Source organism: Motacilla alba, chromosome 4, assembly GCF_015832195.1.
Source record: "Motacilla alba alba isolate MOTALB_02 chromosome 4, Motacilla_alba_V1.0_pri, whole genome shotgun sequence".
In the NCBI taxonomy this organism is placed as follows: Eukaryota; Metazoa; Chordata; class Aves; order Passeriformes; family Motacillidae; genus Motacilla; species Motacilla alba.
In genome coordinates, this window is record NC_052019.1 from 7,275,635 (window position 1) to 7,286,403 (window position 10,769).

Genomic DNA, 10,769 nt, shown 5'->3' on the forward strand with positions numbered 1-10,769 from the left:
AGGTTTTGTTTTGTTTTTAGATAAACAGAGGAGAAGCTCAAAGTGTCCCAAACCTGTCACTCGTTACACTCTGCAGACAATATGTTGTAGCACTAGTTTGAATCTCCTTTCTATTTAGGTCACAGCTCCTGCTACTCCCACAAGTTACACTGTAGGACAGAGAAACACCTCACATTGCTGCTATTACTTGCAGGGAACGTGGCAGTATATCGATTTTTGCTTTGTGTAACTGACACTTGGTTTCATCACTACTAAGGAGAAGAGGAATCTTAACTGAAGTTATTTCACAGGTACATGAGGAACTCCTAAAGTAGAAGATCCAGCATCTATCGGTAGACTCATATCTGAATAAAAAAAAAAACAGCATTTATGCCTAAACAGAATCTGAAACCAAAGGCCATCTCAAGAACATCGGCTTTACAAATAGCGCTGCTCAGGGAATTAATAATTGGAAGAGACAGGCATTGAGAGCTATTCATAGACCTAGAGCACACACTAAAAAAGGTTGCAGAGGACACTCCTTCCTTCCCCCTCAAACTCTGGCATCCCCTCCTCAAGTACACTAGCACGCTTTTTTTAACCCATAGCTTCAAGGCACTAACTTCCAGTTATCAAACTGCTGACAGTGGCAATGAAAAAAGAGAAAGATATCCCCCAAATTCTGCTTGGGAGCAGACCTTTTGGGCAGTTTTCACCTTTTTGCCACCATCCTCTACCTGCTGACTGCCACACTTGTCTCATGGCTCCCCAGAGGTCTTCATATTTTTCAGAATATGTATTAAGACAGAAAAAGCCAGAACTACACTAAGTGGATTTCAGTTTAATATGGTAATGTTAAAAATTCAAAACCACAGTCATTGATTGCAGAAGCAGATTCACTAAAACATACAAGTACAAGCCATAAAAAAAGTTGATCACATTAGCAGAAGGATGTCCTGTGTGTCAGGGAGCAAAGAGGGGACAGGGAGATGTTTGAGTGAATTCACATGGATTCACAGATGCTGGATACTCTCAAGCCCTGGCCCTCAGATATGCCATGACTGCAACACCCAGCACACATCAGGCTCACTAGCACCCAAACCTACCTAGTCAGGGAATGTTTTGTATAAGGCAGCTTCTGCAGTAGCCTAAGAACAGTTTAGTGTATTTATACAGGACTAACTGTGGGTCATGCCAGCACACAAGAGGATCAGCAGAACTCAGTTCCGCTGCATCTTTCTGCTACAAGTCATAGAATATTCCTTACTGCCATAATGAAAGTAGAGCAAGACTTAGGGATGCTCAGCACTAGGATGGACAGTTGGTTTTCTGGACAGTTATTCTCCACAAGGATCTAAACAGGATTTTGACACGAGACCAAAGAACTTGAAAAAAAAATCCTAAACAGAAAGCAGCAGAGCAGAGCTGCAAAAATAACTCAGAACAAAGCCAAAGGGACTCACAGAAGAGCAATCTACATGAAGCAGAACCTGAGGAGTGGCAAGCTGTGTAAACTATTTAATTCTGCACATGTCCTGTTCTCACACAGTAATAGACAAAGAATCACTCTCACTTCCAACATTCAGTTCTGCTGTCCTTCCTCCAAAAGAAAGAGCTTACAGCAGCAAGTAATAGTCCATAACATCCCTACAAAACATAAACACATGCAGGAGCACACAGATACAGCAACAGGGAAAGAAAATGGCAACATTTAGGAGGAAAAAAGTTTTCAGACCATGTGAAATTAGCCAGCAGACACCATGCTGGGTTGCCAATTCCCAGTAAACACAAACACGCATTTAGTAAAGATGCTTAAATACCATCTGAAAAAAATACTGATTCCCAGTAGAACAGTTCCACACTGTAGGTTTGTACCATGTAAGATTCATCCTAGAGGAAAAAGCCTTATGTGCAAACAAAGGTTTCCTTTTTCAAGGCCTGTTACTGAAGGAGCTTTTCAAGTTCAAGAATCTTACTTTTTTTAAGAACACAGCTGTGCAGAATAGCATCCAAATTCAACAGTATCAGAGGCAGGGACTAGAGGTTCTCCAAACTGTGTCAAACCAGACTAACCCCTTCAGGCAACAATGTTTAAGGTAAGAAAAACAGTCATCTGTCTTTGAAAAATAACTAGGTCAAGAAAATACTCTGCTGTGGTTAGAAAAAACCCACAAGGCCACTTCTTGACAAACTTTATGACCCATGTAACTCCAGTTTGGAATGTAGTTATCAGTTATGTTTCAGCACAGGAAACTTAAATCTGTTTGTGACAGCAAGATCATTTTATGGACCAAGACTGGAAAAAGTATGTTCCCCCTCTTAAGACTGCTCAACCTAAAAAAGTTTTTTCTAACAAATTAAGGACTCCATTAATTAGAAATTACAGCTGTAAGTAAAGGACCTTTTCCATCATAATGAAGGGAGGGAATTACCCAAGATCTGGATTAGCCAAGCTCAGATGCATCTGAAGTGGAGACCTAGATGGATAGCAATTCCCAGCCCCCTTCCCTCCCCTTATTTAAGCTACCTAGATATTCATCTTGTTCATGGCAGGAAGAGGTGAAAGCATCAAATTTAAGTCTGACATTATCTCCAGCAACTTGGCAAACTGCAGATGAATCCTCAGGTACTTACACTGATACCAGAGTACATCAAGTCTCAGTTAACTGGGCTGATTTACTAAATCAGGACTGGAAAAATTAAAAGCATGTTTAAATTCAAGCCTTGTAGAAGTTGAAGGTATTGGGACAGGACCTGCTGGTCCTGCCTGAGGGATCTGTCATCAATATGAACAGTTGCTCCCATAAGTCTGAGACTATCCAAGAAGCCTCAGATGTGCCCTGGAGCTCTTAAGAAAAGCTTTCCTGTTTCTGCAACACCTATTTTGAAAGGCTTTCCTTCTCAAAAATGGCTGTTCCTTGGACAAGGTACAAAGACTAACAGTTCTGGTGTCAAAAAAACCATCAATAACCAAAGGAATTTCACTAGTTTTGTACCAGGCACAGAGCTATAGATGAACAACATCAGATGCCTTAAATGGCAGGGATTTGGAGACCACTCATGTTCAGCAGATACCAAATGCTATGGGCAGGACTCTCCCACAAGTGTGAGCTCTGGTGATTAAATGCCCCAGGCTACTCTCAGAAGCAGCCAAATACTGGCAACTGGAAACTTCTAGCTTACTGAAGTAATTATTTGTAGTACTTTGAACTAAGCTAAAAATACATAGTCTTTGATATATCAAGGATCCTTCTTCTCATCTAAATCAGTATGAAGCTAGCACTACATGCACAACCATACAGGCAAAATATGTGACTTGTCCCCTTCACTATAACAATAATTACTTTTTAACACACTACAGTTTTATTTTTAATAGATTGCAGCTTGATCTGTGATGCCCTAAAATATACCCACAAGAACTAGGCAAATAAAAAAAAATCCAGAAGGTTACCATGTGATATCAATTCATATTGTTTTTGTACCACGATATAAAAAGCTAGCATTTAAAGCTTTCACATATTAGATCAAATTATAAACTGGGTAGAGAATGTTTCTCTAAACCACCCCACTGAAAGTAAAAATACCTGTCAGATGCTAAAGCTTAGCAGGACCAGGACATTAATTATCCATGATTCATTAGCCATCCCACAAATCTGTTATTGCCTCCTCATATGGCAAGTTCTTAAGGACTGTCATATTCTGAAGCCTGGCAGTCAGAAGATGACTCACTCACTTTGAGACAAAACATTATTACCAAAATATAATGCCTGTTTCATACAGACATTGTAATCACCATTGTATTTGAAAGAGGAAAACAAGGAAAAGGAATTCAGCTTCCCTTCCTCTGAGCCCTCCTCATACAAAACTCAAACCACAGGGGTGGCAAAGGGAGGGGAGTGAGGAAGGGAAAAACAAATGCTGAAGTGGTTTCTATAACCAAACCCTCCATAATTTCAAAGCATGACATTAACATGCTGCAGATTGACCACAGGAAAGCACAGCTTCAGGGAAGATAATGCCTTATACCAGTGCCTTGCACACTGCCATTTGCTTCAGGACATCCTTAAACAACAAAAATTCAAGTAGCTGGAGAGCCCAAACTTCAAATTACACAATAGAGGTTGTGAAAAAAAGTATTTCACAGTTAGCACATCTTCATCGACATAAAACACAAGAAAACTAAAGCAGCAAGTGATGAAGGTCTGTAATTCAGAACAAAAAAGGATACTGTTTAAATTACTTTTTTTTCCACCTATAGAACTTACCTGAAAAAATTAATTCAGGTTCCCAATAAACATTTCATTGGATGGAGCAGGAGCAGTCTCAGTTACATCCCAGATTCAAAAAGAACTGGGAGGAAGCTGAGAAGTAGTAGCTTCATGATCTCATTTCATATTTAATTACACATGCCCTTTTCTCTAGTTTCATTCAATTGCAGAATTATTTGAACTGTTAAGTTCAAGAAATTGATAGAGCAAACATTAATTGCTATTACAGATGCTTCTACGTCAGTTTAAAAAATATTTTTTTAAGGAAAATCTGAAATACGGAAAACCTTGAAATTCAAGCATCCCTCTCAGTTTAATTGAACAAGCCTAGAGCACCCAAACTCATCACCCCAGTCTGCTGCCACAGAGTCTCCTTGCAATAACTACACTCCAAAGGCAGCCCTGCTCTGGCTTACACCATCTACCTCACACTGCAGCCATAAAGGTGCACACAGACTGCTCAAAAGCAAAGTGAATTCCACAGGGCAGTGTCTCTCTGACAACTAAATCCACTCTGAGCTGAGTTACATGTTGCTTGGATAGAGCCCACAAGTTCTACATGAAAAGCTCACACAAGTCAGTTCAGTAGCTACACTCCATTGACACCATCTGGGATTTTAAGCCCTACAAAATTCACTGTCAAATTAAGTTACGACCTGTCCTGCCTTTCTTATAGGCAGATGTTGGAAGGTTTAAACAGTGTTTGCCTCCTGAAAAAAAAATTATTAGATTAGATACCATTCTTCATTTTAAGAAACTGTTCTTCTTGCTTCCACAAAAATTCATCACAACAAATTAAAGAACTAAAACCCACACTTAAGTCTCTGCACCTCCCCACTAGCAGAGAAAGTGCCTAATGTTTGCTCCCCCAAAGGCCCTTTAAAGTCAGTCATGGCACTAGTGTTGTCCTTAGGCACTGCTGCTACACACATTTTGGTGAAAATTCTCAGCTCTTTGTACAAGAGTACTTCTGTTTTCACCTGGTACAGTGCCTGAACTTACTTTTAAAAGTAAAGCTTAATTTTGCTGTGTTGCTTTGCTAGTTATTAAGCATCATACCCAGTTTTAAAAATAAAGATTTTAACATGCTTCACATTAAAAACCATCTGGGAAGGGATGGAAAATGAACATCAGTTTTGCAACACTACAGTGTTAATAGGAACTGTGTAATTATAGATAAGCCTTTTAACTGATGTTAACAAAGTCACTCTTGAAATAGAAAAATTTAGAGACCTCCTACGTTACTTTCACACAACAGATGTGCAGTTCATCTATTTAGGATTAGAAGGATAAAAGAGCCATACAACTATGCCTGAAATGACAAAATCCAACTCAAAACTGATTGTCAGATAGTAACATAACGCCCAGTGGAAAATACAGATTTTTGACAAGGTTAAAAAGCTGTCTTTAAGCTTAAGTCAACTACTTATGACACAAATGCATACTCTAAAAATAGTTCTCATACTCCCCTGAAAATACTACTGTTATTTAAACAAATTCCTGCTCAAACAATGGACACAGAAAGAGACAAGTGGTAGCTGCTACATATGATTAAGAAGTTTAGAATAATGCTGTACTGATTTATCATGCCATAAAATAAAGTTGTGATGGGGAGTGTTGTTTTGGTTGTTTGGGGTTTCTTTTAAATATTTGGAGCTTAAACCCATTTACAGGCTTTTTATTCTGATGCAATACATGTTAAAGAATTTCTTTTTAGTTTTGAAACCAGCAGTGGAGTATTTCTAACAGAAGTACTTCAATATAGGAAGTAGCATCTGTATAACACCTTACACAAGTAGGGCAAATAAAGCTTAAGATGACTGCAAAAAGTTCATCAGTTTCTACAAAATATTCATTTCATTAACCTATTTTACTGGAGTACTTTGAAGAGGTTTAAATTAAGAGACCTCACTATTAGGGAGAGGAATAGTCTAAATGTCTGACTGGAAATGGAGATCTAGCAGAACCTCAGCTGGCACGACTCAAGTCCTTGAAGCTCTCATCTCTGGCTATTATTTCTCAGAGAAAAAACTCCTGTTCATGTGTAATTCTCTAACTCATGAAAAAAAAATATTCCAGGCCAAAAAAGCAGAGTCATTCATAAATTTTTCACAAAGCAGAGAAGTGTAGCTGGATACAGGCTCCCAGGCTCTAGGTACCACATTTAATATCTGCTATTCCTCCTCTTGCTCCTGCAGAAGTTGTTTTCAAATGGAGACTAAGACATCACATGTTTTTATTAACTAGAGGATCAGGAAGATTAAAATTCTATTTCCATGAAATATTATCATGACAGTAGGAAAGAGGTCCAAAAATACATGACACTATCTTAAGTGAGTCGGAATAACTTTTCCAGCTTAGGCAAAATTGCCTCTGCTCCCCACAAAAGACTCTTTTATCTGCTAAGGAAACCACATCCCTGGAGGCATTTAAAAGGCTATACTGGACCAAATACTAGAAAAATATATATTGTGGGAAATAATCATGCATGAACAGAGAATGAGACAAGATGATTTAGGACATCTTTCCTCAGCCATGATTTCCACAATTGTTTTTTACAGATTGACAGCCAAATGTAAATAGCTGCACACATAGAATTTGATTCAAACTGCTGTACACAATTTTTTATTTAATTTGAGATTATGGGAGCTTTCATCACAGTACATAGCAGATGCATATTGCTTAACTTCAGAGAGGCAAGTTTAACACACAGTCCAAGTTAAAATACTTGGAAATTTATTAGACATCTGCTGTGCAGAGAGGTGCAGAGCTCAGGAATACCTGTGCTCTTCCAGCAGTGAGTGGTGCTGGGACTGCCACTCGTCATCACTGAAGTTTGCTCAAGAAGTAAATACCACAAGAGGCATCTCAAGAAACTGCTCCTACCGTCCACATACCTGTTCCTCTCCAAAGAGAATTGCTTCCTGATCTTAGCAATTCTCTGGCCTCCTGACTGATTTATGTCAAACATATATAGCTTGACCAACCTCTAGCAGGTTGAAGCTGACTTGCACTTCATTGTTCAAACTCCTGCAGGCATAGCAGGAGTTTATCTTAGCTCTACTGAAGCTTGGAGAACCTGCAAATACCTTACTGTACTCGTTTTCATTCAAACATTTGTCCTCCAAGACTAGATTACTCTTAAAGAAAAACTACACTGAAATATTGAAGTCTTTAGCCTCTTGCACACAGGGAGACGCTGCATGGGCAAAGAGTAGGAAAATTATTCTTGAGGTTCACTGCTCACAATTTATTTCCAGCTATAAATTATGTTTATGCCTAGAATTACACAAAATGGATTTAAAACACTGTTTTACTTAGCTGGGCAATTTTGATACAATGTTGATATTTGAAATACAAATCATGTTATCTTTTGCTTTCTTGGTTTATGATCACTTACAGAAATTACCACCACAGGAAGAAAAAAAAAGCCCAACAAGTCCCCAGAGTGTTTTTCAAAGTAAAGGTAGGCCAGGATTAGTTCTATTTTTCAAATGTGAAGTTAAAGGCTCCCCTGGTAATAGGTATTTAATTTTCAAAAAAGAACTGGAATTTTGTTCCTGGCTCAATTGCTTCATTCATAGCTGTTCTTTTTGGTCTCAATCTTATACAAGGGGAAACTACTACTGTTATACATCTATATTTGCCACCATTTTATTGATCCCAATCAACCCCAGCCCAATCCTTCCGTACACATTACTCATCTGTATTGTATTTTCCACAAACCATATTCCAAAACCCAAAGGCACTGAGGGTGCCCTGCAGAGCAAGATACCCACATGTAGTGCAAGGACATGTACCAGCTATTTCATCTGAGCAGTGCTGCACCATCCATGCACCACTGAACTGCAACACGTCAGACACAGGCAGAAAACCCAGACCTACATTCTGACCACGAGATGCTGTAGTACATCTTGCAAGTGAATCACAAGAGCTGAAGTGATGACGTGCTGCAGTTGGAATTAAAGACCCTCCCCAAATCACCCTGCACTCGTGTGCAGAGCACAGAACAGCCTTTGCTGACTCCACAAGCAGAAACTACATCTACCCCAAATAACCTGTTTGTTCCCATTTAGACAGGAGGCTACGGGAGACAAGCTTTACATAAGCATCTCAAGCTATTTAAAGCAACATGTTTACTATTTCCAGAACACAATCTGAATGAACTTCATGAGCCAGCACTTAACCTACTTTAGCCAGTGCAGCCCTGACTCACAGGGCAGGCACCCTGTGAGCTTAGTGAGGGACTTGATATCACTTCTTTATCTTGTACGTGCTAAAACAGCAACCTGGGAGAGAGCTTAACAAAAGGGAGCAGCTCCTTCACTACACTAATCACAACAAGAATTCAAAGAATCAAGAAGAATGCTTCCACATCTACTTTGCTTAAACTTAGTGAGGTCCCAGTATGGCCAATGCATAAACCTGTGCCCATACTAACCACTACAGTAACCTCAAAGGTCAAAACCCAGCCATTGCCTGGTAGTTCTCAGGCTGCAACCACACATTTTGTTACCCTGGCTTATATAACTAAACAATTAGTATTACAGCTCACCCTTGCAGCTATTCACAATGGCTTCTACAAACTGGCCCACACAAAGTGAAACAAGTAAGTGGATGTAGAGATTGCACAATAGAGATCAGGAGTTACCAGGAAAGTCTCTGTAATAAAAGCAGCAGCAATCTGACCCAAGTTCAGTTGCAACACTGCTGATGTGCTCTGCCCTTTATTAAGTACTGCCTTCTCCTCCCACCCTTCACATATCCACCCCCAAAATTCACCTCTGCTTTTGTATATGTTTTTAAACTGCTGTTTCAACCAACTGCTGTTGGTTGAAATCACTACCAACTAGTCCTGCTGCTTATTCTCACATGTAAGTGATACTAATTTTGCTGTTTTGGTCAAAGTTGATGTATTTGACTCATTTGTTCACACTCACCCTGTGAGAAGCCCTCATTCCTATACAGAGCCATACATCACTGCTATCTGCAGCATAAAGGCAATAGTCATAAAGCAATTTTAGCTCAATTTACTTTAAGGATCAAAGTTATCCAAATGTTTTGCATGCTGACAAGCTGAAACTTCCAGAAAGACTAAATCAAGCATTCAGGTGTTGCAGGTGATGAAGAACTGCCTACAAAAATGAAATTGTTGCCCAACACATGGAGGTGCAAGATATGGGATTAAAAAAGTTGATTATCAGTAGAAAATAGCTCTATCAGTAGTTGTCAGAGTTTGAACCACTGATGCACACTCTGAAACCCCCAAGATGCACACTGGCAGGAGCCAGGCCATGCTGGAGGAAGTATCACATTGCACATTCATTGTTCCTGCATCCCTCAAAGCAGCTGTTCTGGCTGGGCAGGGTGCCAGCTGCAGCTTTGACCTGACCTGGTGTGGCACTTAGGATCTCTCTCAGTACCAAGAAAATCCAGTAGTAGAAATTCCAGACGACTTTCAAGCATTTTCTTAGAAAAGAAGCACCCTGTACTAGGAAATTACAGCTTCAGTCCTTGAGTTATTTGACTGTTTAGAGACCCTTAAAACTCTTCATTGTGTTGTCTTATCAGTCTAATGTTAATTAATGCATGAGATGCCCCAGGATTCAACAGTTGAAACTATTACTTATGTAGATAAAGCCAGGTATTTGGTGTTAACTACTTAAACAGACCAAGCACCACTTCACAGAAGACACAAATAGTTTGGGATTTTAAAGTATGCTACCAGGATTATTACTTTCTGGAACCTCATGCCACCACACCGGGGGAGGAGTAACACAAGAATGTTGAACACCAGAAAGACTTCAAACTACAGTGTGTTGTTTGATCTAAAACAGAATTAAATCTCACTGTCACAGTAAAACTTGCTTACACACCAGAAAAACACATGCAACCTCTTGGCTGCTCTTTCCTTGTCGCACCTCAGGATCAACTGACATAACTCACAAAGCAGAACACTGGAAAAAACTCAGCAGTTTCCACTTCAGTAAAGAAACATTTCTCTCCTCAGTCTGCAGCTAGCAGTCTAAACACCACCTTGACTCATTCTGTGGCAGCCTCTGAGACAGAATGAATTTGCTGCAGGAGAGCACAAGCCCAGAGAGGCTCTTGGCCACGCTCAGCCATCTCCAAACAGCAGGGTGACGGGATGTCTGCTGCCAGGGAGGAGGGCTGACACTGCTCACTGCAGCCAGCTTCTCTTTGATTCTTCTTTCTGATTTGGTTGTGAACAAATACTCAGAGAGCACAGACACTGCGTTCTGCTGTGCTACAACTCCTACAGCTCTCCTTGCTCACAAAACTGAATGGAGAAAGCAATTTTGAGCCTTCAGGGGCTGGAAACAGCTATTGCTTCTGTTATCTTTTCTTACAGTCTTTTCCACTTGTTTTTACAGCTGTCTTTATGTCCTAGAAGGTCTGATGTTTCACAAGTTTGAATTTTCAGCTTCTATCGCAGAAAAAGATCCTTCCCAAATTTAGCACTACGTGAGAGCTAAGCAGGCGTGTACAGCAATCTGCCTG

The 10,769-nt window shown here is 39.9% G+C and overlaps 1 protein-coding gene across 3 annotated transcripts in view; it reads right to left on the minus strand.

Moving 5' to 3' along the window:
* Nucleotides 1-10,769, minus strand: part of FAM53A (family with sequence similarity 53 member A) — a 70,267-nt gene that overhangs the window by 23,903 nt on the left and 35,595 nt on the right. The gene's annotated exons all lie outside the window — the stretch shown is intronic.